We start from the raw sequence: 27,895 nt of genomic DNA, 5'->3' as shown, positions 1-27,895 counted from the left end.
AGCCGTGTCACCCATTAGGGCATTCAAATACAAATTTCCAGATGTTTTTACCCAGCAGGAAAAATGACTCAGAAGGTATTTCTAGGACACTGGGATGCCTGTGGGAAGCAGAGAAGCAGAGAAAACCTGCAGAACTAATGTGTCATGGATATGGCTTATGCATATTGTGCCTAGCTAAACTGGCAGGGAAGTGGATATTTACATTATTACTGGCCCACCCCAAAAGTGTCTGCACTGCACATAGTTCCCCTGAGCCCTAAAGGGTCTTCCAGATTGTTGGGAGCAAGCCTGAGAAGGGAACCCTGACTCCCTTCATGCTGGCAGCCCCGATTAAAGCAAGGGCCGTTGTTTTTCTTTGCAGCAGGCTGATAGATATGGTCTGAGGAGTCTCCGGTGAGGTTAGAAAACCCTGTGCACACTGGGTTAGGCATGACAATGCTCTAGCCTATAATGACCTTCCCATGAAGAGGTAAAGTTTATTCCTGATGCCACTGAACATCGGTTCTTTCAGACTGAGGCCAGCCACAGGCTTCATTCCAGAATGTGAAGCACCAAGCTGTGCCCTCAGGCACGGCAGAGACAGCACATGCATAGCACAGCAGCATGTCTCTGTACTTTTGTCCTCGTTGATCCTACCTTGACATTGATGGCTCCTACAAGCTTCCTTTCCACTCCCGTTTCCCTCCTTCCTTTTCTCCTAGAATTAATTATGTTAGTGAGGCTGCATTACTAGAAAAAGGAAAATATTTGTTTCATTGCTGAAATATTGACATGAAAAAAAATCACGTACCAGCTAAACTTTAAAAAGCATCCCAATATTAATCACAAAGTTTTTTTAATTTTTAATTTCTTAAACAAAACGGAAAACCCTCAAAATGGAAATATTTGTCATGAATCATTTCCTTTCTCTTTTAAAAAAATCATCTAAATGAGAATAGTAACAGTTTACTAAACAGTATAAGCATTCTTGATTGGACAATTGGTCTCTTCTGAATAACTTTTTTTTCCATTTGCTTTAAAAGGAGCTGTTTCCTCTTCTCTTTCAAGTAGCTTTCATGCCAGGAGCAGTGACAAGTCCTTCGCTTGTAATATATTTCAGGGGACTTTTACATCAAGTTTACTAATCACTCAAGGTTTCTTTTGACTAATTCTGGCTCGATTATGGCCACCTCCTGGAAAAAAACAGAATAAAATTTTCTGTATTTTTTATGTTCATCCTACTGGGGTTTTAAATGTAACTCTGCCCTTGTATTTTTTGATTCTATGTATTTGGGTTGCCAATCTTTTTGAAAAAAAACTGAGGTTGAGGGCAGAAAGTTTCTGTTTGTCTCTGTCTCTCCCTCTCGCTTACTCTCTGGCAACATCCACATATGGTTGACTTCCCTTCTCCTACAATGCAAGGCATCCATGTCCAGGATAAGCCTCCTGCAGTGGCTGGATAGGAGAAGAAACTATCTTATGTTTGTGGTCTTGCTGCACATAATTTACTAAATGGATGATAGAGAGAAGATAAAACAGTTTTCAGGATACTTTGTGTTCAATGTGGATTGCCATCATCCTGATTTCCAATGCAGCATGACTCCAATTCCTTCTGTCTAGAATGTCCGTCTTCTTATCTTCTCATCTGACTCAGACTCAGACTTCAGAGCTCTACACCTGACTCCTGCCCAGTCTGTGATTTCTCTTTTCTGATTTCATATATAGCTATTCCAAAGACCTCAGCACTACAGCATAGGCTGTTCTGACAGAGAAAGATGTGTCATAGATTCCATGTTCCAGCATGTCTCCCAACTCAGAAATTCTCCCTAAAACATGCCTGGGGGGAATTCATCTGCTGATCCAGTCTCTGCTTGAATACTTACCAGGATGGAGAGATCACTTCTAAGAGGGAAGATTCAGCATTCCTAATTGCAGTTACCTGATCTGGTTCATGTACCTGATTGCTTCTTTACCTGGAATCTAGCTGCTCGAAGACAGGGATTATATGTGTATAGCTATAGATATAGGTAGCGATAGAGCGATGTACATCCTATACTACCTGGGTGCACATGCTATTTGTATAGCTGTTAGTAACTGCTTTCCTCTGCAAGGTAAATGGTAAAGTGAGCATCAACTTTATTTGAGCAATAATGGATTACATATCTATCCATAAATACTATGATTATACCCCCCCCCCAATAAAAAGATATTTAAGCCCTGGCCTGTTGGCTCAGTGGTAGAATGTTGGCCTGGTGTGTAGATTTCCTGGGTTCGATCCCCGATCAGGGCACACATGCTTCTCTTCCCCTCCCCTTTCTCTCTTTTTTCTCCTCTGGCAGCCAGTAACTTGATTGGTTCAAACATGGGCCCCAGGCACTGAGGATAGCTTGGCTGATTTAAGCATGGGCTACGGGTGGATCCCGGTCCTGGCACATGTATAAGTCCATCTCCCCTCTCAGTTAAAAAGAAAAAAATACTTATTTAAGACAACTTGGTGGCATTTGTAACATGGGAGTAACTCCTAGTCTGAAGGCTGTCCGGTCTCTTGTCCATAAACAGTGGGCACATAGCCCCCATCACGCCCTCCACGGGCTGCTGGGCCGCGGTGGCACTGTAGAAGGCATGGCCACAAATGCGACTTCGGATGGTGGTTTGCTGCAGCCCAGGCTGCCGCGACGTTATGTGGCCTCAGTGCTGGCCCACTGCCTAAGCGTTCTCCCTGCAGCGCAGCCTCCATGGGCTGTCAGGGGACAGGCAGGCGTGGCGCTGGCTCCTGAGACGGGTGTGATCTCCCGTTCCTGTAGGGCGCCCTCTGATGACAAAGTGCTTTCCATGCAGCTGGACGACCTGGATGTCACATCATGTGTGACCGAGCACGCCCGCGTCAGTGTGGCACCATCTCCTTACGGGCCCAGGCCACACATTGATACAAACACAGGTGGGCAGCTGGCTGCCATCCTCAGTCTCTTCATCCGGGTCTCTTCGCCCACAGGGCAGCCCTCCAACTAGGCCTGCCGCCTCCCGACTTCCGCTCTTGCCCACCGGAAGTGGCGCCTGCCGGAAGTGCGGAGACGCTTCAGCATAGACGAGGTGAGAGCGCGAGGCGCGATGCCCAGATGACTAGGCGGAGCCTCGTGTGTGGCCGCTGCCCACAGGGCATGAGTACCCTCACGGAGGGCTCGGCCATCTCGGCGTCCTGGCACACCACGGCCATGACGCCCGGTCTCACTGTGCGTGCTCAGCCCGCCGCCAGGGCCTGCTGGGCTTCCCGGGATGGCTCCATGGCTGCAGTCGTCCGCCACTCATAGCCCCGCTTGGTTGTTGTCTGCGGACACAGCCCCGCGGGTGGTCCAGGGGAGCCCATCTGTCCGCGCGCAGGAACGCAGTCCTCTCTCGGGCCGGGCCATCACAGCACCGATGCGCGTGGGGCGAGCACTGGACCAGAAGCTGGAAGCAGCCGGGGACCCCAGGGACTCCCCAGGTCGGTGCCCTCTGTGGCCGGGCGAGCACTCTGTTGCCAAGTGGGTTTCCTCTGACGTCCTGTTGGGCGTGGAGCTGTCGCCCCCCTGCAGAGAGCCACGCCCTGGGGACAGAGCCAGGGCCATAGGGATGGTCACCTGGGGGAGACGCAGGCTGCCCCCACGCATCCTGCTCGCCTACCCTGCTCCTGTCCCCGGACCCGGCGTGCAGCCAAGGTTCTTACCCCCCGCCCCCCACAGAGCCAGGCTGCCCGCTGTGGGGCAGAACGGGCTCACGCACCTGCCGCACCTGTCACTCCTGTCAGTGGTGCGGGCTGTTGTCCCCGCATCATAGCCCCCATCACGCCCGGGCACCACCCCAGACAGCTTAGTGCACTTGCCTTCCTGGGAACGTAGGGCTCCATCAGGGACTGCACCGCCCCCCCCCCCAAAAAAAATTATTCATTGATTTTAGAGAAACACTGATTGGTAATTCCCCTTATTTATGCACTGATTGGTTGATTCCTGGATGTGCCCCGACGGGGGATCAAACCTGCAATCTGGGTGTGTCCCGACAGCGCTCTAACCAGCCAGGGCCTCACCCCTTTATGCTGTCTCATCTGTGAGGTGACCTTCTTTAGACAGGACCTGGTGTCTGTCTGCTCTGGGCGCAGTGTCCTGCCTCTCATGCTCCATTGTCACCTGCGTCACCTCTCTGCAGGGAACAAGTGCCAGCTGTGCTAAATCTTCTGACTCTCAGGCTCAGGGAGTGCTGGTTTCAGCTCCAACACGTAGAATGATGGCTCATGTATCTGCCTGAGTCTAGGACACATTCATCTTACACCTGAAGGGGGTTAAGCTCAAGTCAAAAATCAGTGGTTTCGTAGTAAAAAAAATAGAAAATCCACCTCACCTTTGTGCTGAAAATCAAGAACATGACCCCTTTTTCTGATTTCTGTTCACCTTTTCACTGGTGTTGCTTCTGTGCCTTGACCATCATTTTGAGTTTTAAATCTCAAGAATTTTCCTTAAGGAAAAATAGAATTTATGGAGAACTGTATTATTATTTTTTTAACCAGGCCTTTTTCTTATATTTCCAAATTGATTTTCATCTTAGTCCTAAAAGGTAACTATGGCAGGTATGGTTATCACTGTATCTTTATTGCACTAATGGAGGAGCTTGTTGAATTGTGAAGCTCATGCTGTTAGGAAATGGCAGTGTACTGATTCAGATCTGGGGTTCTTTAGCTAGATGAGATTTTGAGCCTTTCTTTTGAGCCAGTGGTTCTCAGCTCTGCTTGCATGTTAGGATCACCCAGGGAGCTTTTTATGAAGAGGGTAAAAAGGGGTCAAATATATAGAGATAAGGAGACTAGGCTTAGGGTGATGATCACACAATAGAGGATATAGATGTTGTATTGTATAGGGTTGTGCACCTGAAATTTACATCATTATTAATCAGTGTTATCCCAATGAATAGAATTTACAGAAGAAGAAATACCGATGTCCGGGCTTCACTTCAGACCAATTAAATCCAAGTCTCTGCAGGTGGCCCTCAATGTGTTTTAAAAGCTCCCCAGGGGACTCTAACATGCATCCAGGGCTGAACACTATCCTGTTTTTCTCCCTCTCTGTCAGAGAATGATGCTTTAGAAAAATCAAAGCAGCTAAAGTACAAGCCAGGGCTCTGGACCTGCCCACCTGGATTCTGCCTTAGCTTGCCTCCTGGGCACATAACAACATTCGTTCAGTCTCGGAGGTGAGCTGGGACACTTGAAGGTAGGGAACATGACTTAAAGACAAGTGTTCAAAGTTCCTGTTTTACAGTTGAGGAAATGAGTCCAAGAAAGGGATTCCAGAGTGAGCAGAGGAGCCTTTTTGCCTGTGTACTGTAATTTGTGATTGGGTGACTGACATGATCACTCATGCGTGATTGTGATGGTGGGTTGCCAAGCCATTGTCGGTACAAAAATACCCTGTCTCACCCTGGAGATCCTGAACACAACCTGGGGAGGTCTTCCCCCGGGAGCAAACTTCCCCTCTCCTTTCCTCCACCTCCTGGGACTCTGTTGGCACTGGGGTTAGAGTGAGGCTGTGTTTATGCTGTGATGCAGGTGAGCTTGGGGTTTGGGGATTGATGACTCTGTAGGCAATTAATTGGATCTACATATAAGTCTCATTTTTTTTATCTCAGACTGCTAAGAAAGACACACAGTTCTCAGCTATCAAGTGCTGTAAAATGTCAGTCATCTGCTCGCTCCGTTTTGAGAGGGTTTTCAGTTCTCTTCATGGAGCCTGCTTGTGTTTCTGTGGTGGTACCAATGAGAGTTAAACTCCCATTGCAGAGCATCAGGCAATGGCCCAGGAGGTCTTCTGAGTCCAGTCTTAGCAGAAAGGTGGCTGCCCAAGTTAGCATAGCCATTAGCGGCTTAGTAGGATTGTTTGATAATTGTTGCCATTGACTGTTGCTGAATGTTCATATATTTGAAGACATTTTGTATTTACCTCTTATAGTCCATTTTTAAATAAGGTATATGTGGAAATTAGCTCATAAATTAAACTAATGTGAAGAAAATAATAAATAGTGCATTTTTAAAAATTAAGAGTATGAGCAACTTAACTATACTATATCATACTTGAAGTGTGGCTGGAAAAAAATATTAGTCTGAAAAATGCGTGTGTAAATAAACAAGTACATGAAGAAACAGATTTTTAGACTCATATGCAAAAGAGGTCGAGCCAATCTGCCAGCATGAGATAGCATATGCCTTCATTAGCCAGGCAGTAGCACCTACCAGGGTTTTCTCGGGGGTAAGGAACCGAATAGTCACCCTTCTTGATGTTGATGCCACACTTGTCAGTGGAGGATTCTGTATGCCCAGACAAGTCTCTCCATGGGCTCCCTCAGGGAGTAAGGAATTTCAGCCTGCCTCTCACATCAGGACCACAGAATGCTGCATAAGGACAAGAATAAGCCTAGAGCTTCAGTGAAAGGGTAGGAGGTTTTCTAATTATCTTAAAGAAAATAGCTTTTGTTATCAACTAATTTTGATTTAAGAAGCTATTAGTTTTAAAACAATACCAAATCATATATCTGAAAATCTGATTTCTGTTTTGGGAAGGCTACAGAAGGGGCTAAGTAAATATTTTAGTGTGGACTATGCATCTACCAGAGAGTTCTGGTATCACTCTACTTAAATCTCTAGTGTTTTAAGTTCCAGAGTTGATACTGAATTGTATCACTTCTCTGTTTGAAAGAGGTGATATTGATGTACAAACAGCTATGATTTTATTAGTTTAAAAGACAATATGAAGTAACTATTCATTAACTAGAATATTTATGTGAAGACCAACTTCCCGAACTTACTGATAACTAAAGCTTAATTGCAGAGATCAGAAAGGATCTTAAGGATTGTCTAACTCCCCTTTTTACTCTCCCATTTCTCTCCCATTTTACTCTCATTTTACAAAGGAGAAAGTCAAAGTGTTATTTTGAAATTCTGCTATATTTGTTTCCCATCTGTAGTGATTAAATTATATTTTAAAATAAAATGAAAATATTGGGGCTGGCTCCTGCTAGTTTCATGGTTCTTTAAAACTCTTTTGAGCATCTGTACAGGTTGCAAGTCCAATATTGAGCACTAGAGCCAGGTTGACAATGAAAGCAATGGTGATTTTAGATAAAATGAGTGTGCATGTGTACACACACATACACGTACATACAGACTCATGTCTGTAACTATCTTTCCTACTTGATTACATGAGCATTAATTCTGTTAGTTTGCCATAAACTTCTCTTAGTACAGTAGACAATCACTCTCAGCAGAGTTGTTTTTGACACCATGTCTGTTCTTCTGATTAGCCCCTTCCCTGTCTGCCCTCAGTATCTGAGGCACCCCTGTCCCCATACTGCAGACAGCCATTCAGATGAGGGAGGAAGAGCAGGGCTGTGGGTGTGCTGGCACAGCTCTCTGCAGCCTGCACTGAGGCACTTGGTCTGCTATCTCAGTGTCAAACACAGATGGCTTCGCTGGCTCTGCCCATGTGCAGGGACCCATTTGGTCCACTTAAAACCATTAAGACCTTTATTTTGTAACTTATAATAGGAAAGTGTATCTACCCAAGTAGAAACTAGATTTACTGTTATTTTCAGTTATGAAGTAAGATGTCAAGGCCCGAAATTCTCCTAAGTATCTTCTAATGGGTTCTTTGTTTTAGTTCCCCCCCCCCTTATTAGAAATAATCAGAAACTTGATATCTGCATTACTTCTTTTAAAAGTGTACATATGTTTAATTTGATTTCGAATGATCTAAAATGGTCTCCACATTTTAGTAATGATGATATTGTTGTGGCTGAGTCACCGACTCTGTCTGCAAAAGGGTATGTTTCTGCATGTGACCCAGAGCACATTCAAAAATGTTAGATGTTTTCTTCAGTAACAGTGAAGGACATAGGGTTTAAGTGTTGGAGGGTCTGAGAAATTGTCAGGCATCCTCGAGACACAGAAAGGACTCTAGAGTCAGAAAGTACTGGCCTGAGTCCTGCTAGCCATGCTCCAGCTCTGTGTCTCAGAGAGCTCCTTAGCATCTGAGCCCATAGAACATGGGAACTATATTTCCTGCCTTTGAGATTAAATGAGATAACGGGCTACAGTATCTAATAGCATCTGACTTCTCAGTTAGATATTTAGTAATGGTAGTTATTACTAAATATTGTTTGGTAGTTATTGTTTGTGCCGTTCTTAATATGAAGATTCTTACTCTTTTCACCATTGTCACACAAAGTAGAAAGAGTGACTCTGGGCAGGCTGTGAAGTCCCAGAGAATGAGGGCATTCCAGGTAGAGGTAAGGGATATGCAAAGTGGAGAGCATAGAATTTCATGTTTCATTCTCTCCTCCCACAGAACTGCTAAAATTAGAGTGAATATGGTTGGTGGTTAGAAAAAGTTGAACTCATGTTCCAAATGAATTCTTTTCCTTTTCCTCAATTACCCAGTTTCCCCTTGTAAACCTAGAAAATAGGGAATATCAGAAATGTCCTTTCTCTTCGCATTCTTTCTTTGTCCTGATGTGGCCTTAGGTAAGCGATCTGTTGGTTCTGCAGGCACAGCCATGTTTGATTCTGGAGTGCTCTCCCACAGTCCAGACCCTTCTGTTGACAGAGGTAACCACCACCTGACAAGCAGACAGTGCCCTGGCACTGGAGCTCAGTCTGACTCATCTCCCTTTGTGGGTGGTCTTTGTAGGCCAGAGACCTAGGGACGGACTCAAGTTTCACACACCTGGCCTTATTGTGTAATTTTTATTAAAGAACAGACTTTTATTTCAAAAGCACTGCAGCTCTGAGGAGAGACAACAGGGACATGTAGCTCCTGGACTATGTAGCTTCTCAGCTGAAACACAGTGAGTAATACCTGTGTACACAGCCTCTGCTGGCTCAAGGAGAATAGCTTTCACGTTGGAAAACATCCATTCCCACTGAGTCAGGGGGATGCTCTCAGGTCCGCTAACCACTGCTCTGTCCTCTCTTACTTGCAGAGAAGCTCCCGTGGAGGCCGAGGCTAAGCTCCGTGCAGATGCCTGCTGGATACTGTCTGATCCACGTTGACGTTTGAAGACTCACAGAATGCGGTATGTTAATACAGACGGGCCTTGTACTTATGTTAGCATCATAAAGGTTACCTGAAAATGGGGAACTCAGAGTGCTGTGATGCCTGATGTTGAATTAGGCCGATGGAGAAAGCATTCTTTTCTACAATTGTTTCTTGCTTTTGATATTTAGATGCTTCAGTTGTGCTTTATTTTTTAGTTGATTAAATATGCACGTTAGGGTGATATGTTAGCTATGATTTTTTGTGTTATCTTTACACTGATGAGAGCATGGTATGTAATCTAAATATTTCAGAAGCATACCAGATCAAGCTGAGGGCCTTAACCCAAAATCATATTTATATTGTCACACAGTGTTTTTCACTTTTTTCATTTCTGATATTTACATGGTTCTGTACAGATTTCAGACACTTCTACTCAGATTCTTTAAATAAAAACTCTAAAAACTACTTGGGGGCAGTACTGAATGAGCCTTTGCGTATAACCCATGCATTCTGACATTTCCGTTGTCCCTCAGATGGAGCATCTGCCAGACTCAGAGTGTAGAGGGTTGAAAGTGACACTTTTTGAAATCTGTTATTCTTTTGTAAAATTCCTCTTTAATGATTTATTCATGGAGAGGCAAATCATTAATAACGTTTAGCATGCATTACGTGTTTGCTTTGTGTCAGAGCTACTTTGTGTAATTTTCTGCTCACTATCATTTTCAATCCTCAATGTACCCTTGAAAAGGTAATATTGCCAAACCCTGTAGACATAAGGACACCAGGGCCGAAGGAGATGGACAACTGGCCCAGGTCACACTGTCTTCCAAGAATTCACCCAGAATTGCAGTCATTTTTTGACACCACAGTTTCCTTTCTTCATGGTGGCACACCCTAGGCAGTCATTTGTATCCCTTTTAAAATCTATCCTGAGATGTAATTTCAATACTTTCAACGCTATTAATGAGTAGCATTACCTTGACCCATGTGTTGGAGACCTCTGTTCCTATTCTGTGACCTTGAAGTACACATGTGACTTTTCTGTACCTCTGCTCTCTGTTGTTGTGATGAATGGGTGGGACTGGGACTGGTGTGCTCACCAGTAAGACAAGTGTAATCCCCATCGAGATTGTGAAGAATGAACCAATCTCTTGGACCTGTTTTCTCTATTTACTACATAATTACTGTACATTTTTCAAGGCACTATCTTCTTACTCTCCTTTACCTTTAGTGGCAGAGCATCAGAAACTCATCTCCTGCATGTTGTCATTCCCACTGAGAGTGAATTGCCAGATAGACTGTTTTTTAACTTTTGTTTTATTTACGTGATTACTATATGCCCATTGTAGGAAAAAATTAGAATTTTGGAATGCATATGTATACACATATAATAATAAAATTAAAACACTGAAAATACCATAATTCAGAGATAATTGCAATTAATATGTCAGTTTAAAATTCTTCACAATTGTCTTCTTTGCACATTAAGTTTTAAATTAAGGTGAGTCATACTATACATTTGTTCTTTACTCCTTTTTGTCCTTTATACATCATGCATCTCTTTCTGTATCAATAAGTATATTTCTGTAACATTATTTTTCATGGTATATAGTATTCTGCTTTATAGTTATGCAAAAAATATTTTAAAATCTTACTTTGTAATTTTATTGGCTGGCTTTTTTTTTTTTAAATTTTGCTTTATATAAAAAAGGTTTTAATGACGAATAGTTTACCTAAAACTTTTAACTCTGTTAATTATTTCCATAACATAAATTCATAGTACAGTATCCAGGTCAAAGAATATGTTACATTTTAAGCCTTTTGAGAAAGATAATGCTTTTAACATGCTCCTCATTCTTAAGTCCTGTCATGTGACTGCATGTCCTTAAACTCTAAACAGAGCAGCTAACCATTGGTGTTTGTATGGTTTGCCCTTCCATATACAGCTTTCATGAATTTGACTTTAAGAAAAAGTAGTCTCATAGAATGAGGTTTAAAAGACTAAAATTTATTTTTATCTATATGTTATGAATTCCCAAGAACTCAGTTCCAGGTGTTATACTTTCATTCACTTGTTCAGATAGTAATTCAGTGTACAAAGTACCTACTGTGAGTGAGACCTTAGCCTAGATACTGTTGACATGTGAGTGGATATGACCTGGCACATGCTTTTGAGGTGTTCACCTTTAGTAAAAGAATCTACACTTACATAGAGTGCTAGCTATATATATACAGAATGAAAACCCTGTAACAAATTTGCTTTAGAAATAAAATCTCATTATTAGCCATTGAATACAGTGGCCATGTTTATTCTTGATGCCTAATCCTGAGTATTTCAGGACCCACCATCATTAGAGAAAGTTGTATTGTCTTCATTTACTGCACTGTAGTGTGTGCTGCACAAACACTTCTGGTCCCCACCCCACTGAACTGTGAAAAGGAGGGGTTTTTTTGAATTCTTGAGTATTTCCAGAAATGAATAGCCTACTATCCAGCAAGGCAGTTAATTCTAATTATTGTTTTGTGTTAATGGTTGAAATATTATTCATAATATTTTTATGTGAAATTAAGATTTTATATTATATATCAGTTATTCCTAATTTTAGCCTCTGGAGAGATTTAGTATGAGATCAGTTCAACTGAATCCAATTCAAAGGATATGTTTTAAGAATCTGCTGTGGTTAGCTAGATACTGTTCTAGCTGCTAAGGACTAATTTCTGTTTCATAGAACAGCATTTCAAATATTTGATAGTAGTTATATTTTGCTAAATATATGTTAAATAACTAACCCTAGTCTAGGTAAACTGCTACTATACTAAGCCTGATAAATTTCTATAAAGTAATACATTTGACCTCAATTTTGGATCACACTCATGAGCTAGTGGGAGAGTTTTCCTCAAATGACCAAGAAGACAGAGCTGTCCCCCCACCTTTGTACAAATTATCAATGACTGTGTTAAAATGCAAACAGAAGTCACTTGCCCAAAACTATTAGTGATTGTGACCCAAGAAGCCTTGCCATGGTATGTGAATTTGATATAAAAGGTAAACTTGAAATAAAAATGGGGGAACCTAAAACATCTGTCTTGTTCAGCTACTTTCAGGAAGCCACTCAGTTACATTGGGTGTTGGTTACTTCATCTATCTATGAAATGCAGGATACAGTACTCTCTGCAGGACTCTGACTCACAGCTGCAGGCTGGAATCTTGTGTTTAAGGCCTGGGCTCTAGATGACATAGCTCTGATGCTGCTTAGGCTGTGGGTCTGTTTTCCAGAGGGTGCCTTTCACACATGCAGCATGTGTGTGGTCACAAATTGCACGGTGGTAGAACTGTGTCCTGTGAGCCTGACAGCTCTCCAAGGTAGGAAAAATGATTATCTCCATATTAAAGAGGAGAAAGCCAGTGATCCTGTGAATGAGGGGTGTCCACAATGTCCTGTCCTCAACAGCCCTACTCAGCTCCTGTAGATTCGTTGTATGGCTTCTTTTATGGAGTGATTCTGTCTCACATTGAGTCTTCCTCTTTTTCTACTGTCCTCTGTTTTTCCAACATTAATGTCTTTTCCACAGAACTCTGCTTTCTCATGATATACCCAAAGTAGGACAGCTTCAGTTTTGTCATTCTGTACCCCCCCCCAACAATGTTTCAGGATTAATTTGCTCTAGGACCCACTTATTTGTCCTCCTGGTGGTCCAGGGTCTCCATAGAGCTCCACTTTGCCAATGAATCAGTATTTTTCCCATCAGCCATCTTCATGGTCCAATTTCACATCTGTGCGCAGTGATTGGGTAGATGAGGATGTGGGTGGTCTCAGTCTCGGTCTCTAATGACACGTCTGTGATCGTTCTAGTTCTTCCTGTGCTGCGCTTCTGTACACAAATTAAAGAGAGCCAGGATTTAACTCACCTGAGCCTTAACTGTCTGTCCATCTCTGGACTGCACTGTGGGCAGGGGTGAAAGACTTTCCTGCTCCAAACCCTGAACTGCAAGGAGTTTTCTGGAATGCTTGGTTGTCTTAGTGGTAAATACTTAATAGCAGGCAACTGGGACATACAAAAATATAAAAAGAACAAAAACACATGAATCTATAAACATTGTGAACTAGGTATATGAAATCCTTTTATAAAATGAACCTTCTTAGAAAAACTAATACTCTCTATTTTAGTTCATGGATGTGTTTAGTTGTTCATAAATATTGTCTTTTTAGATTTTGTGAATGATTATATTTTTTATTTCCGTATTCTCCCCTTTCCTGGTACTTATTATTACTACTTTTTACATCTTATCAATTTCAAATTCTATAAAATTTACCATATCAAAGCTTTTGTTTCATTGGCCTCTTATCCCCATTCTTGACTTGATGCTACATGCTGGTCTCTGCTTCTTTGATAGGTAAACATTATAAGTACAGTCAGTAAACAATAGCTATCTACTTAATCTTCACAGTTTATATTCACTGATTAGAAGAAATGGACGAAAGGAAATATCAGTGCCTTGTGTCCAGAGTCTGGTAATTTGAGGATGTAAATAAATAGCCCTCATAAGCATAGATCATTCAGAGGGGCATGCAGTAAAGACCTTTTCTCAGTTCGAAACTAACAGCTAGTGAACTTGGAGGTATAATTAAATGGACAGAAAAGGCAACCTGGCCATGGAGCTAGGTGTCAAAGAAGTTTGAGGAAGAGTCTTACTGCCTCCTTCCCTCCCTCCCTCCCTCCCTTCCTCCCTCCCTCCCTCCCCTCTTCCTTTTCTCCCTTTTTCCCTCTCTTCCTCTTTCCCTCCCTTTCTCCTCTCCCCCACCTCTCTCCCCTCCCTACCTCTCTCCTATCTCTCTCCTGCTTATTTTATGTTGAATGCTTAATCATGACAATAAGATGTGTATTTTGATATTGAAGAGGAATTATTTTTCTCCACACTTTAGACTGCATTCCCATTCAGGAGTAGCCCTGAAATAATAGGGAAAGTAAATACTCTTAGCCCTTAGAACATCTCAGCCATAGAACAAAAGAAGTTTGTCATCTGTCCAGACCAGAAACCCGTAATGGGGCCTACACCGTCACAACTGTCAAGATACTAAGAAATATTAAATGACTACAGAGGCCTGAAAACAAAGGTCCCTCCAGAGATAGCTTTTATCTTAACGGTCATTTTTAAGTGGCTTGGGTCAATGTTGACAGCCAAGACAATCCAGAGCTGTCTCCTTCCACTGACACCATAGTCACAGTGCTGGGGATGAGGGATAGGGAACTCAGAGATGGCCTCCAGGGAACTGTGTACACAGTGAACGGTGGGCACAGCCCCATGCTTTCCAAGGGACATGTGATGAGATTAGAATAAGAACAAGAGACCTGTCCTCTGACATTGTAAGGTCCTATATTGTGTCTGTCTTCCTTTGCACAACCTGGCTCTCTGCCTCAAGGTGGCACTTGATTCCATACATTTTCCCCACCATCCTGATGTATCTCCTTTTATATGAAACTCAGCTATTAAAATACAGCCAGAAAAAAACATTTCATCTGACTAAAGGTTGGGACCTCATGCATTAAAATTTCAAGCATCAACTATTTAACCTCTTTAAACTATTAACTACATGGCATTAAGGACTTATTGCTAGTTTCTTAGAATTATAATAATATAATGGCTCTCTAAAAACAAGCTTCTTATAATTTAGAGGTGCATGCTGAAAGATGTCTAGATAAAATTATATGATTTCTGGACTTTTCTTCAAAATAATGTAGAAATACATTGACCAAATATAACTGATTGATGAGTAAATGGGATTTATTATATTCTTTCATCCATTTTTATATTTGTTTAAAGTTTTCCACATTAAAATGTACCAATGAATGGGAAACTGCATAACATAGTAACTGAAGAGGCACCCCTAGTACCAGACTGGTGGGAATAATCCAACCTCTTACCTCTGAAAATGACATAAAGTTCCTCTCTGTTCCTCAGTTTCCTCGTGTGTAAATGTTGTTGAGAAGTCTGGACTCCATAGGATCCTTGTGGAGATGGCACGAGGTGTCATGTGAACCAGCAGGTGTGCCTCATGCATGGCAGAGCCCCAACATACAGTGGATTTTGCATTCATTTTCCACTTAGACTTTCTTGTATTAGCAATTGCTTGTAGAAAAAGCCCTTATGTTTTTTTATATGAAAAGCATTTGCAACTAATAGTTACCTTTCTATTTTAAAATCAAAAGCGGAATTGATCTAATAATTAGTGACATTTTGTGACTTGTATGTCGCTTATATTTCTAAAGATATTTAAAGAAATGCTACAAAATGGGCCTGCTAAGAATATACATATATGATACTTTTTCAAAATAATATAGCTTAATAGATTAGACAGATTAGCCACAACATTAACTGTATCTTGAGTACTTAATTATTTTCTTTTTCTGTTGCAAAAGGTAAATAACTGCATTTTTCAATAATTACAATTGTTGAATAGTCATTTATATTCTACCCTTATATAACACTTGAATGGTAATAACTCTATAGTTTCATCATTAACCCTACTACACTATCTTTTTCACATTGTTCAAACCCTAACTCATAGCTATTCTAAAAAACAAGTTTTCCCCGGCCAGTTGGTTCAGTAGTTAGAGCATTGGCCCAGCATGTGGATGTCCTGGGTTCAATTTCCAGTCAGGGCACATAGGAGATGTAACTATCGCCTCCCTGCCCCTCTTTCTCCCCTTCCTCTCTCTCTTTCCCTCTCGCAGCCAGTGGCTTGATTGGTTCAAGTGTCAGCCCTGGGCACTGAGGATAGCATGGTTGGTCCAAGTGTGTCAGCCTCAGGTGCTAAGAATAGCTGGGTTGATTTGAGCATTGGCTCTAGATGGGGTTACCAGGTGGATCCTGGTTGGGGTGCATGCGGGAGTCTGTCTCTCTGTCTCCCCTCCTCTCACTTGAAAAAAAAAAGGAATTTATATTGGGAATTTGGACAATTGTATTTTCTAAAGAACTCAATTCTGCTGATAAACAACAGTTTAGAAATATGAAAGTATATAGAACAGTGGATGTTCATTATTTTCTCCATTTTTATCATCTTTTCTCCATGTGAGGTCTGTTTTCTCCTTCCCTCCAAGTTGGGATCATAGGTATAACCTATAGGAATCCAGGCATCATTTCAGTTGCTGAAAGATGACTAAAGTGACTTCTACATGGTTTATGTTTGAGCACCGGTGTTGTACAGATTGCTGTGCCAGCTAAGGAGGGGTAAGGAGATGAACGAAGACCAAGCTTTCTGGGAAGTTCATCAAGATTCAGCAGGTGAGACCAGGGCAGACAGAAATACTTGGTGCCATGAACAAGTGTTAGAAGAGCTCCCGGGAAGGGGTGTTCATTTTGATGGGCAGAGCTGGGAGGATTTCCTTGAAAGATATGGTTAAACAGCCCTGGGATTCTGATATGTAGGAAAGAAATAGTCATGAACAAGAGGTAAAAAAAAGGGGTGGAGGCATAATATGAAAGGGAAATAGTTTCTAAGATGACTGAATTGTCATGTTAAATTTTGCCTTTCCAAACTCTTCTGTGGCTTGGTGGCTCATGTGATCTTTGCAAAGGACCTCTAGCATTTGGAGCATTTAGAATAAGAAGATGTCAAGATGAGCAAGGGGATGTGGAAATCAACAAACAACAGTGACCGTTGGTGTCTTCTTGATTTCCTTTACTCTTCCTTGCTCTGTCCTCAGATTTGAGGAGGCCTCTCCCTGTGTTGTTGCAAAATGGCTTTTTAAATTAAATGACATTTGTAAATTTCAAAACCTATCTCATCTATATTTCAAATTAAATAATTCTTCTAGGAGGAATAGACAAATCTCAATTAGGCACCAGTTACCTATGTCTCAACTAAAGTATAGTGATGCTGGACTAGTTAGTGCTCAGGTCTACCTAATCATGGTGGATGCCCTCAGAGGTGAAAGGCAGCCTCCTGGTATCTGGCGGGGTGGGGGTGTCTGGGCTCTGAGTGTCACATTCTGTGGACAGGGCAGTCTGTGCAGTGCTTTCAGGTCATATACTACATGGCTCACTGGCACAGTGGCCACCTTCTCCTCACTTCAATTATAGATAATCTTAATGCATAGAAATATTCATTATTTTTAAAAGAAGCCCAAAACATTTTTTTTTTCATCAACACATAGATGCTGAGCTCCTACTATGTGTGTTGGACACTGGTGTGTATGAAACCCCAGGCATGGGTCCTTGGGCACTCACATTCCACAAGCACACAGATGAGTAAAACATACCTGAGATAGTAGAAACCACGGTGGGAGCACAAGCGTCAGAGAGGGGAGATCAGTGGGGAGTGTGGAGCTAGGCTTTATTCAGGAAGGTATTGAAGAACAAGGAGGGATCTTCCAGGGCAGAGAACTTCCTCTTTACTAGGGATCAAGAGGAACGAAGCATGGTGGTGTGGGGCATATGCTAATTACATGCAGAAGGTAAATGTGGAAAAATCAGCTGAGATGAGCATGTGAAGGACATGATCCTGTGCTGAACTGCTTGGAAAATTTATCTTAGAGACTACAGAAGTGCAGTGAGTGTGTGAGTGAGGGATATTCATGGGACGATTGAAATGTGGAGGAGAGGTGGAAAAGACCTTCCAGAGCAGCGTCTGTGCTTCCATGACACCAGCTTAGTGCAGCGGGAAGCACACTAGTCTGGGTGTCTGAGCCCATATCTTGTAGCTCTGTGGCCTCAAGGACTCCATCACCCCTGCAGGCTCTGCTGTTCTCATCCAAAATAGCTAGACCAGTGGGTGTCCCTAGTTGGGGGTCCTGATGCTTGGAGCATCACATAGGTAGGAAATCCACACCTTAAGCCAGAGATAGCTTATAGCAGAAGCTATAGAATGTGGAATGGGGTTGAAAGAAATTTACTTTATTCTTTATAGATTCAACCAACACTTTAAGATAGAATTTCTGTAATAGCATGGCTGATCTATTTGATATTTCCAAACACAAAGATCAGCTTCACATCTCTGCTGTATAATACATACACACATGCACACACACATACCATACACATACATACAGATGCATACTCACATATACATGCACATGCATGCACACATGTACCACACAACACATACACCACACAGATGACTGCACACCCACACACTTATTAGAATACCTTTTTTAAATTTCATTTCCAGACACTTCTGCCCAGTGCAACCCCAGTCATGCTTGAAGGTCAGTCTGAAATGCCCACTCATGGTGACATCCCCTCCAGGGTTCCCCAGCCCTATCACCACCCTGGGCCAGTGCACTTCTGTGCTGTTGTTCTTTCATAGTGCTTTTTATATTCCTGGGACAGTGTTGAACTGTCTCCTTGCATTTCGATCAGCTTTCCTGGTTGCAGCCCCCTTGAAGCGCAGAACTGGGATCACAGCTCTCCAGATGGAGGCTGCTGGCTAATGGAATGACCCCTGACTCCATCCAGGGCCCTGGCTTCAGTCTGCCCATGGACTTACTCTGTGAGATGTTCACACATGAGGATAAATTTATCATTTTCCCCTGTGTAACCATGGTGTACTTTATGAGTCTTGTGAAGCTATGGTTGTAAGGAGACTTTTAAAAATACATATGCAAAGTGATACTATTAAAGATATTCTATAGTAATTTTAGAGCTGGTGTTAATGTTTACTGTGCATTTTAAGAGTATACTTTAATCACACTAGACCTTTTTTCAAAGCCTACTCTCATTAGCCTCAGAAATTACATAAACCCAAATCTCCTGGAACATAAGTACTCACAGTTGGGATTACTGAAAGTAAAAACTAATGGTTTTCTCATTTTATGAGTGATTAAAAATGCCCCTTTCCCTGATTCTCCTAAAATGTTTTGGAAGACAAGTCCATTTACGTTGTGATTAAATTGTAGCATGTGAACTCTGTGAGTGTATTTTTTCTCCCTTCCATTCCCTTCATACAGACATGGGACATGCATGGCACTGAATGTCGGGCATCTGCACTCATTTCATAATCACTTGGGTTGTGTTCCAAAAGGTCTCCATATCATTTTTTACTTTTTATTTTAGTATAAGAGGCAAAAGGGTCAAAATACCAAAAAGAACATGGATGCTAATTTTCACCCAGAGTAATATATTTGTGGGGGGATGAACAGCAGCACTTTCTATGACTCCCCCCTAGTGACGTTTAGAGAGCAATAACCCCAGTGGTCTTCTCCAGTCTTTATTCTTGGGAAAACTCCTCAGTAATCTTTCAAACTTGCAGCAGATTAGAACTAACGGCTTGGTGCTGCCCTCTGATACAGCTGCTCTGAATGCTGCCCCTGTGCCTGGGGCAGGTCACAGATCAGCACATGGGCTGTGAGCCCTGATGTGCTCCAGGTGGCTTCCTGCCTCCTCCAGAAACTGGTTCTGGGTCTGATGAGCCTAAGGAGGATCACTTCTGGGGGAACAGGGAGCCTTTCCTGATGAAATCTGTAATCTTTCCAGCAAGGCACATTTAAATGTCCACACAGTAGTAACACAGGCCTCAGTTTTGTAGGAGTATAATAGGATTAGGAAAGTCTCTGTGGGGTCTGCTTTTCATGCCGTTCTCTGTTGTTTCCAAACATTTAACTGATCAGTAGTTATCTGTATATGTATTTTTGAAATCCCTCTTCTCACTGTTCCATTTAGTATTTAACTTTTCTCTCAATGACTGAACGGTATCAGTTTACATTATTCATTCCTTTGCTTGAAAAAAATTAATGACCACATTAACTCCAAGAACACAGCAGACTGTAGAACAAAATCACAGCCTTTACAAAAAGTGTGTGTTAGTGTTTGTATGGGAGGGCAGGCAGTCAACAAGGACAAACACACATGTGTGCTCTCAGGTGGGGTGAGGCTGTATGGGAGACTGAAGCAGGACAGGGACATTGGGAACTGGGGTGGGGGAGACAAGGCACTGGGTTGAGTAGGGTGGCATGGCAGGGTCTAGCTCAAGGGTCAGGAACCCTTTTGGCTGAAAGAGCCATGAATGCCACATATTTTAAAATGTAATTCCATGAGAGCCATACAATGACCTGTGTATGTTAAGCATTATCCAATAAAAATTTGGTGTTGTCCCAGAGGACAGTTGTGATTGGCTCCAGCCACCCGCAACCATAAACATGAGTGGTAGGAAATGAATGGATTGTAATACATGAGAATGTTTTATATTTTTAACGTTATTATTTTTTTTTATTAAAGATTTGTCTGTGAGCCAGATGCAGCCATCAAAAGAGCCACATCTGGCTCACGAGCCATAGGTTCCCGACCCCTGGTCTAGCTAATAGGTTCTCTTGGCTGAGTTTAGAGAGCAGGAAGAGTGAGCCTGTGGTGTCAGGGCAAGCGCATGCTGGGCAGGGAGAGCAGGGCTGCAAAGGCCCTGGGGCAGGGCCATGGCTCAGGTCCAGGAAATGGCAAATCCGCCCACAGTGGGAGTAGACTGGGGTGTGTGACAAGAGGGCTCACGATGGAAAGCTACTAAAAGTTCTGGTGGAGCTGCTGTAACTGGATTGGCATTCTAAGAGGATCAGTCTGGTTGCAGGCAGAGAAGAGAGGTGAGTGTGGGAAGGAAGTGAGAGTGGAGCCTGTTGCAGTAACATAAGCAAGAGGTGACCCTCTTTGGACTGGGGTGGCGATGGTGGAGACGGACAATGTGGTGAGGAAGACTTGGAATGAGGAGCCAACAAGTCAATGGACTTGCTGACTGAATGGTCACAGAATGTGAAAAAGAGAGGTGTCAGGCTGCCTTCAGAAACACTGCCTGAGAAGAATGGAGCCAACTGCTCAGCTGGGGAGGGCTAGAGGAATGGGCTTTGGGGAGGCAGCCAGGAGTTTTGTTAGGTAAGTTGTGATGTCACCTGTATTCACTTGGGCGAATCTGCAGTTCAGGGGAGACACCGTTCTGGAGATGGAAGTGTGTAATTGTCGAGGTGCACAGGGCACCAGCCCTGACCACAGCAGTGAATGGAGGGGTGAAGCTGCCTGGTGTGAGAAGAGAGGAGAGAGAGGAGTTGAGGTGGTGAGCGTGGACCACCTCCTCTAAGAATTCTGTTGTGTAGGTGGCAGGTAATTGGGACACCGCTGGAGGTAGGTGCAGACTCCAGGGAAGTTTTTTGCGTGTTTTTCTTTTTAAAGAGGGAAATAACATAGCCCATGAGCATGGATGTGGGAAGGCTGCAGAGGAGGCAAAGTGGGGACCCAGCACACAAGTGGAGTGGTGGCCGCAGAGACAGCACCCAGTGGTGGTGTCAGGACGGAAGGCAGCCTAGGTGCTGACTTCTCAGGGGACCTGGGTGTTTACTGGTCATCAGTGGAGAGTGAAACGGAAGAGAGGAGAACTTTGAGGAGACAGGACACAGTAACCTGGGGTGATAGAGGTGAGAGACACTGAGGGGGAGGAAGGCCAGCAGCGTGGAAGTCCCAGGAGAAGGGGCTTGAGATCTACTTGCAGAGAGGAGGGAAGATAACGGTGATGGCTGGGGCCCGGAATGTTGGGAACAGAGGTCACAGCATAGATACAGCTATTGGTATGAATGAGGTTCCAGGTATGATCATGGAAGTGTGTGACTGAGGAAGGGACAAGTATGAGCACATTGGAGGAGAGGCCCGAAATGTGAGAGGCGGTGACATAGTCACAGATGGAGAACATGTAACCTGAAGCCCAAAGATGCTGCAACAAAGGAGGCTATGAAGAGACCGAGCCTAATGGCACACAGTCCAAAGGCTCGGTCTCTTTATTTATCAGAGATGAGATGACGGTCTGGGAGCAGCAGACACATGCTCCACATGCACATGCACATGGAGGCACGGGGTCTGTAAGCAAGGCCCCCCCACCCCGCCCCCACATGGCTGCATTTTTCTGCATCTTTCTCTCTAGAAGCAGGAATGGAGGAAGGCCATGGGATATTGGCATTGTCAAGGAATCTGTGTTTTCTAATAGACTTAATAAAGTCAACAAAATGACCAGGAAGGAAAGAAAAATGGAATAGGCCACCCTTCACCTAATTGTAAAAAGAGGAAGGTCATTGTTAACATGCCCCTCAGTGCTCTGCAGTCACTCTGTTCTGTCTCTGCACCCTTGGAACTGGCCAGTGGGTGGTCACTCCAGGGCATCCAGAGGCCATGCTGTATTTTCTTTGTAAACCACTTTGCTTGAGTGCCTACTGTTTGTAATGTCCCTTTATTGCTGTCCTTAAAGATGCTTGTATGCAGTGAATACCAATTAGGGAGATTAGTTGTAATTTTTTCTCTGCTTCATTGTCACCTCTTTGCTCTGACCTCAGTGTGACTGATCTATGATTAAATGACAGGTCTTTCTTTTCCCTTCCTCCTCATTCCATCCCTATGTCTGGCACATGGCAGGGACTCAAAAATAAATTTCCAAAGGGAATCAATTGTATGTGAATGTATATGGCACTCTGCTAATAACTGAGGAAATTAGATGAGGTAAATACAGGAAACGCTTGGTCTGTTGCTATCTGTACACACGCACACACTTGTAGATTTCTAAGAGGTATACACACACAGAGATTTCTAGCAGGTATACACACACACGTATGATTTCTAATATTGCTTGAATGCTGCAATGCCTTTGGAGTAATTGATATTACTGGGGGTATCAAGAGGTAATTCTGACTGAGAGAAGCAGAGAGGATCTAGTTTATACAGATGGTCCAACTGAGCATCTGCCTTCCTGATTGGAGGAAGGATGTTCAGGCAGAAGGTACTGCAGAGTATGAGGAGAACTGAGGTGTGTCATAAACCACAAGTATGTTCATGTGTTGTACTATGGGGACAGAGACAGGCGGAGAGAGACAGGTATGCAGCACCTTCGTGTTGAAGAGCTCTGAATGCCAGGCTGAGCTGTAAGGACACACACTGTGGTGAATGGTTCCCACCAGTTGCTGGAGAAGGTTAAGCACAGGTTAGACATGGTAGCCTGGTTTTGAACAGGTGACTCTGTCACAATCTCAATGGTAGCTTGCAGGCCAAAGCCACTGCATATAATCCAAGTGAGAAGTAAGAGAGGAGTAAACAAACAGCTGGTAATGGCAGTGACCTGAAACCTGTCGGAACACAGAGCGTTCACATTCATGATCTCATTTAATCTGCACACCTGTTAAGAGATGAGAGATCCCCCCTCATGTTGTGGGGCAGGAGACTGAGAGAAGTGGTGGTAGAGCCACCAGAAGGTGACCTGCAGCCTGGGTGCAGGGCCACTGACTCTTTGTAGCCCACACAAATCTGGGTCAGTGCAGAGGTAAAGAGTACAAGTTTAGAAAAGCTCCTGGCCACTGGTATCAATATGACATTCAAGTGCATGATCACTTTTCCGTAAGCTATTCTTACTGTATTTTACATAATTCTAATTGATTTGGATTTTTGTTTTGTCTCATCCTTCACCTGTAGATAGCTTGGGAAGCACTGCACGGTATTTCTTGGTGAGGTCATGTTGTTGGACACAGAAGTGCCAACACTGATCACTAAGCTCTAACTCTTTGGTCCTTGCTAATGAGACAAAACAATTAAAGAGTTTTTCCGTTTTTCATATATTTAAGTACAACATATGGTGTCATTGAAGGGAAGCCTGTTCTGGAAGTAACTTGGAGTTAGTTAGGCAAAGTGTCATTTCTGTTTGCTTTGTAAATGGGCCATTTGGTTCCCCTTCTTCCCTAAAGGTTTGTCTTCATGATTATATCTTATTAGGCTAATAATTCAATGAGTGTGACTCCTTAAATATATAGTGCCCAATTTCAAGCCAGAAGGGATGCGAACATGTTGTGAAAGGGAGCCAGCCAAGATGGACAGCCGCACGGCAGCCTCGGGGCGGGTGCACACCAGTGAGAGAATGGGGCTCTGTACCAGAATAATTAATATGAAAAGGGTGAAACCACTGGCAAAACAAGCAAAGAACCTTATAGACCTAGACACCAGTATGGTGATTACCAGAGTGGGGAAGTAGAGGAGGGTAATACAAATGATGTATTATAGAATGATATACTTGGAACCTATATAATTTTGTTAACCAATGTCACCCCAATAAATTCAATAAAAAATGTAAAAAAATAATAAAATTAAAATATAAGAAATTAATGAAAAAGAAGATTTCTCTTAAGGATTTTCTGGTCAGGTTTCTTAGGTGAACTTGCCACTGGTTTCCATTTGTCAATGTGTCATTTACCATAATGGTTTACAAACTTTTAAACAATTGTTAGTGTTCCACAGTGATTTTTTATACCTCTGGATATTTTTCAAGATAAAATTCACACCTAGTTTTATAAGGCTATGACTTAGTCTATATATGGAAAATTGAGCCTTAAGGTAATACATTTTGTGTTTCAATCAGAGTTGTTCCTACTCTGTTTTCCCTCTCTTTTCTGCCACCTTTCTTCTGTAGGTGAACCTGTTAGTCTTTTGTGCAAGTTTACAAACTCATCATTCTACTCACCTCACTTATTGTTTATGCCAAAATGTATAGAGATTAAATTTCTGTAGCTTGAAGGTAGATTTTTTCCCCTTCCTTTTATTCTTCCCTTTCATTTCTAGTTAACAGTGACAGAGAAACTATTTAGAATAGAGAAAATAAAATTCTCCCATCCAAAGTAGGCATATGCATGAGTCAAATGTATATGGCCTTTTGGGAAGTTGAAAAAAGACTTCATTTTAAACTCTACATTATATTTCATAAATCTATGCCTAACATTTTGGAATTCCCATCTGCTATACCCAATCTCACCCTTTATTAATATTAACTAGAAGACTGAATTTTAAATGAATGCCCAAGTCACACATTCAGAGCGAGCACTGGATTCATAAACTTGAAGGAAATTGGAGGGTGTGGGAGTATAGGGTGCTGTCCCAAAGGTTCTGTCCTTGGTCTTCTCATTTAGAGACTGGCTTTATGGGTGGTCCTTTCATGGTTTAACTCTTGTCTTTACAGCTAACGCTCAGATCCCTGTTATAGAATGCCAGACACTCGTATTCATCCTTTTCAGGATGTTTCTATTAGATGCCCATGGGCACCTCCAGATAAGCACATTCCAGTCACAGTCAGCCTCTTTCCACCACCTCTCTTCTTTGGGCTGAGTTTAAATCGCTGAAGTGCATCCAGCCTGTCGTGGACAAAGCCCAGGGCAACCGCTCCCTCCCAGTACCTTTCGCACTCATGTATAGAACCCATGTCTTCTATTGGGAGATTTTGTTCTCTATTCCTCATGTTTTGTTTCCTATTCCTCATGTTTCTTGCAATATGGTCGTGTCACACCTGCTTCTTATATGGCTTTCCTTTTTTTTCCCTAAAATGGAATGTTAAGCATATACTTTTAAGTCATCCCTGTGGGTTGGAACCCAGTCTCTACCTGTTTGGAGACCTTGGAAATGCATGTAACCTCTCTGAATTTCCTTTTCCCCACCTGAAATGACAGAAATGACAAATAATGCATAGAATTCCAGTGAAGATAACTCATGTTGCAATGCAAAAGCAGCTCACAGGTGTTTCTGCATTCAGTAAGAACCAGCTGATATCAGTGAGGATCAGCTATGTAACTGCTGTGTGGGTGTTGCTCTCAACTTTACCTTTTGCAAAACTACCTCCCCAGGAATTGGCTCTGCCTGGGCAGTCTCTGTTCTTCCCACATTACCTGCACATCTTCCTTTGTGGACTACTCTCCTTCACCATGGTGGTAGGACAAGGTCTTACCTGTCCTTAAGGCACTCTTCCTATGCTACTTTCTTTTCCCTAGTGTGCTCCCCATTCCAATCCCGCCTGCTGTGCCATCCTAAATATCCATGTAGGTCTCAGCCATGGGAGCACATAGCATACAGAGCCAGGGTTCAGTGCTCTGGGTCCTTGTTACCCCACTCTAGCAGTGCTCTTACTGCTGCACCTGTGAGTTCCAGATAGGACGAAGCAAAGCTTTGTAGGGTTGTAGGTGCTATAACCATTACTGCAGAGTTGGTGTAAATATTGAGATCCTAACATGCTTAGCCACCAGGAACTCCTGGTGCCTCGGGTCCATTGGCTTTTATTATACCTGGGGAGAGTTAATCCACTGGGGAGTAGTGTCACGTTTCAGAAGAAGCACAAGCTCAGATCTGTTTCAGGCCTTACTCTGCCACGCCTTAACTCTGTGAGTTTTGTCAAGTTACGTGACTTTCCTGAGAGTTCCTTTATTAATCTATAAAGTAGGCCTAACACCAGTAGCTGCCTGTAGAGCTGCTATGAAGATTAAGTGAGACATTGCTTGTAAATCTCTTAAAATGATTCCCGAAACATGACAAGGTTGCTGAAGGCTAGGCTGAGCTATTGGTCATTCAGTATGTGAAGCTGTTGTTGAACCCCAGGAAACATGCCTGGAGCTGTGTCCCTTGTTTCTGTCTCCACATGAGCCAGCCCCACCATTCAGCCCCACTCAGGGTGCCCCATGCTGCTGTCCCTGTGTGTCACCTTCGTCATTGTCACCAGTGCTCATGAAGGTCTCGTGAGCCGCCACTCAGCGTTCTTCCTTTCCCTTATCATCATCACTATCAAAAGCTACGTGCACTGATTGCTTTCGCTCCAGTTCTTAGGATGATTACATTTAATGCTCACCACACCCTGTGAGGTGTGTGCCATTACTACCAATAGTTTACAGATGAGGCAGCTTTGCTGAAAGGTTAAGTAATGTGCACAGAGCCACCTAGCTGCCAGACCTGCCCTCCTGAATGGGAGCTTCCTCAGATGCTGACTTGTCTTGTCTGAAGTCATCTGTTACCCCCAGTTGGACTCGGTGATGTAACCTCATCAGAGTCCCCACTGGTTTACTCTCTGCCTGCTGATACTCGCACTGTGTGCTGCCTCGAATGCTACTCGCTCTGCCTCTGTGAGCCCGAGGACTCTAACTAAAGAAACAGCAGCTCCTATAGATTGCATTTTCTTTGTACCAGGCACTGCACTCGGGTTCACTTACATCATCTCATTTAACTCCAATGACAACTTTAAAAGGTGAAAGTCATTAGTCTCATTTTCAAATAAAGAAACAAATTTTAGGTGCCCAAGACGTATAGCCATTAAGTGATAGAGCAGGGATTTGAGTGCACTTCTGACTACTTCCAGATGTTGTGCTGTTATGTGTTACCTCTTTTTCTAACTTTGTGTTCCCTGCAGTGTTTGGTCTGGTATCTTGCATATGAGAAATACCTTTAAAGAAGTTTTCCAAACTGATTTGGGTTCACTGGGTTTTGCTGTGTATAATTCTCTGTGCCCTTATCAAAGGCAGGTAGGTTTCTCCAGAAATTTCATGGTCCACCACCACCCGAACTCATTGTAGCACCGACCTTTCCATGACACTCAAGGCCTGGCTGCACCATACCATTCTGGCACCCCATTCTTGCAGGGTAACCGGGATGTGGTCCTCAGCAGACACTAGCATGCTCACTGGGAGGTGATCCCCATGGCCTGGTCGCAGGTCAGTGTTGGAAGGATCTGGAATGCGGTCGTGGAAACCTGCCATTGAAGCAATGGTGCAATACTGTCTCTTCGGCAGAGGGATGTGACAGCTCATTTGAGCAAAGGGCTGGGCCTGGGGTTTGTTTGTTTGTTTGTTTGTTTTCAACTTTTAGCCGTACATGAAGTCATACAAAGAGGTTTGGGAAGGTGGAGTTGGAGGGCTCAGAGCAGCATAGTATTTCTATTAATACCACAGGATGGTGCATAGACCTCAGTAGAGAGGAAGGTGTCAGGCCCTGGACCTGTGGGCCAGGCTGCAGGCCATGGTGAAGGAACCGGGCAGCACAAAACCTGGCTGTTCATATTGGTTTACCAAAGGGAGGGCTCAGGCCCTGCCGGTCAGGCTACATGAGCCCAAGATCC

The 27,895-nt window shown here is 43.2% G+C and overlaps 1 protein-coding gene across 8 annotated transcripts in view; it reads left to right on the top strand.

Moving 5' to 3' along the window:
• The window catches only part of MYT1L (myelin transcription factor 1 like), a 364,482-nt gene that overhangs the window by 25,556 nt on the left and 311,031 nt on the right, over positions 1–27,895 (top strand). For all 8 annotated transcript variants that reach the window (XM_066385811.1, XM_066385810.1, XM_066385808.1 and 5 more), the window contains exon 2: positions 8,977–9,069. The gene's annotated coding sequence lies outside the window, so the exon portion shown is untranslated. The remainder of the gene's footprint in view (positions 1–8,976; positions 9,070–27,895) is intronic.

The sequence above is a fragment of the Saccopteryx leptura genome, chromosome 5, assembly GCF_036850995.1.
Source record: "Saccopteryx leptura isolate mSacLep1 chromosome 5, mSacLep1_pri_phased_curated, whole genome shotgun sequence".
Lineage (NCBI taxonomy): Eukaryota > Metazoa > Chordata > Mammalia > Chiroptera > Emballonuridae > Saccopteryx > Saccopteryx leptura.
This window is presented reverse-complemented; position numbering and strand designations above follow the sequence as displayed.